The sequence below is a fragment of the Pundamilia nyererei genome, unplaced genomic scaffold (assembly GCF_000239375.1).
Source record: "Pundamilia nyererei isolate P.nyererei 1_Seehausen unplaced genomic scaffold, PunNye1.0 scaffold00242, whole genome shotgun sequence".
NCBI lineage: Eukaryota > Metazoa > Chordata > Actinopteri > Cichliformes > Cichlidae > Pundamilia > Pundamilia nyererei.
In genome coordinates, this window is record NW_005187643.1 from 709,220 (window position 1) to 711,569 (window position 2,350).

The following is a 2,350-nucleotide window of genomic DNA, read 5'->3' on the forward strand; positions in this document are numbered from 1 at the left end:
AAAAAAAAAACCAAACAACTTAAAGAACTGCCTACAAGAAAATAAAAGCATACAAGAAAATGACTTTAGCTTTTTGTCATTTGAAGAGGCATTTAAAAATATTTTTTAATTAATAATAATTTAAAAAATAATTAATAATAATAATAATGATAATAATAATTATACATTCCCATCTCGCACCTTTTAGCCAGATTGAAACAAGCAAATCCTCCATGGAAATGAATTAAAATCAGAAGTGAGAGATATACAAGATAATAATAGTGTTTAATAATAAAATTCAAAGTTGTAGAAAATTGAACTATTAACTGTACTTTAATAAATGTATTTAGTTGCTTTCCACCTGCTTCATGGATAAAGTGTTTTTACCCGCCCAGTAGCGGTGATGACGATTGAGGAGGACAGTCCTGAAAAATGACGTTTCCCCACCTCGCCACTAGATGGCGGAAGCACAAAGTTTGCTGAATGGGCGTGCTCTATTGGAGCCACTGAGCTGCAGCCTTATTATTCACTAACCGCATCATTTCGTATCCAACGAGAGAAAACGTCACCTGGGATGAAAACTCATTAATCTGAACGGCCAATTATTCATCGCTTTTCACTCTACTCCACCTAAACCACGTCGTTTGTACACTAATCGGTGAGTGTGTCGTCATATTTTCTCTGTATCCACATTCATCGACTGTAAACACAGATGTAGCTGAAATTGTTTGAGTTAAGCTAACAGATAAACAGCCTGCACTTCATATTTGTTTTGCTGCACATATTTTAAAATCTTGATCTCTCTGTTGATCTTGTCTGTGAGCTTCGGGGTTTTGCGTTTGTTGCAGCTTTTCTTGGGCTTTTTACTGCGCAATGTTTACGCTAATTAGATTTTTTCCGCTGGTCTGCTGCTCATCTGTCTGGCCACCACCATCACATCCACTCCTTTTCTTCTGGGAGTGAGCTGATCATTGTGATTTCTGATGCTTGCATATTTAGCCTCTGAAAAGAAACTAATAAAATATTTAAAGTATTTTTAAAATTATATTTCGTATAATAACTCTTCACGATTCCGGCCTTATGCGTTTGTTGATGGATTTCCTAAACAAGTCCTTTATAAAAGTGTTTTTGTTAAATAATAAATAAATAATAAATATTCTTTCATTTTTGTTGGTTTTTTAGTCTGAAGAGGATCAGCAAACATGTTCTACACCTGTGGTCCCAACGAGGCTATGGTGGTATCAGGTAAAATGATGCCTTGTACTGCTTTGTTGAAATCTAAACAACTGAAGAAACTATAACATCAAACTAATACATAACTGTTGCCTTTCATTAATTAACGCACTTGTGATGGCTGTCACATCAAGGCAAACAAAATGTTCCAAAACCTTTAGGTGGTGCCCTAGACTTCTCTGAAGGAGAGGGAAAAAAATGCAGATTTTTAATGGGTCTGTAGTTCTGAACACAAGCATAAACCAGAACTTGATTTGTGATGGAAGTTTGTTGAATTTGTTTTTATCATGAAGTAGTAAATGTTTAAACTGTCCCTGTGATGCTCAGCGCGGTCTCTGATCTCTCCCAGGTTTCTGCCGTTCTCCACCTCTCATGATAGCCGGAGGCCGAGTGTTCATCATCCCCTGTGTTCAGCAGATACAAAGGTAAACAAACCACAAAGTTTATTTATGTTCTCCAGTATCCTATTAGTTTACTTCCTGATGTTTCTGCAAACACTGTTGACATTTGGCCGATATATTTTATATTTTACGTGACAAATTGAATAACATGATGAGAAGCACTTCAGCAGCAAAAATAGATAAAAAGGGGGAAAAAAAGATTAACAAGTTAATTTTAAATTAAATTTATAGTAATGAAGGATTTCTTTGGGGGACACATTTAAAGCACAGGGCATATACATCTGTGTCATTAGTAATAAATATGTGTAAAGCATCCAGCTGCTGTTCATAAACTGTTACTTTTTAAGTCCTTTCTCTCCGTCTTCCTGTTGAATTTAAGACATTAGCTTCCACACAGGCCACATTTGGGTCTAGTACCAACATAAAAAAAAAAAAAAAAAATCCCTTTTATTATATACACCAGCGGTCCCCAACCCCCGAGCCTCGGACTGGTACCAGTCCGTGAGTTGTTTGGTAACGGGCCGCGAGAGTTGAGGCTCAGGTGTGAAATGTATGTTTTTCAGGGTTTTTATCAGTTTTCAGCGTTATTTTGTTATCGTTTTGATCATTAACTCTGTTTTCCTGGGTCTTTTCACGTGTGTTATGAATAAATCTTCTTTTTTTCGGTACCGGTACTAGTTTTATTTTGTTGTATTTATCCGCGACACATTAAAGGCCGGTCCGTGAAAAATATTGTC

The 2,350-nt window shown here is 36.2% G+C and overlaps 1 long non-coding RNA gene across 1 annotated transcript; it reads left to right on the forward strand.

The window, feature by feature from the left end:
- The first annotated feature begins 453 nt into the window (after positions 1–453).
- On the forward strand, positions 454–1,632 carry LOC102213157 (uncharacterized). The gene is made up of 3 exons (XR_312167.1): positions 454–637; positions 1,162–1,224; positions 1,562–1,632. It is a non-coding gene; the product is annotated as an uncharacterized LOC102213157 (long non-coding RNA).
- Positions 1,633–2,350: the final 718 nt, after the last annotated feature.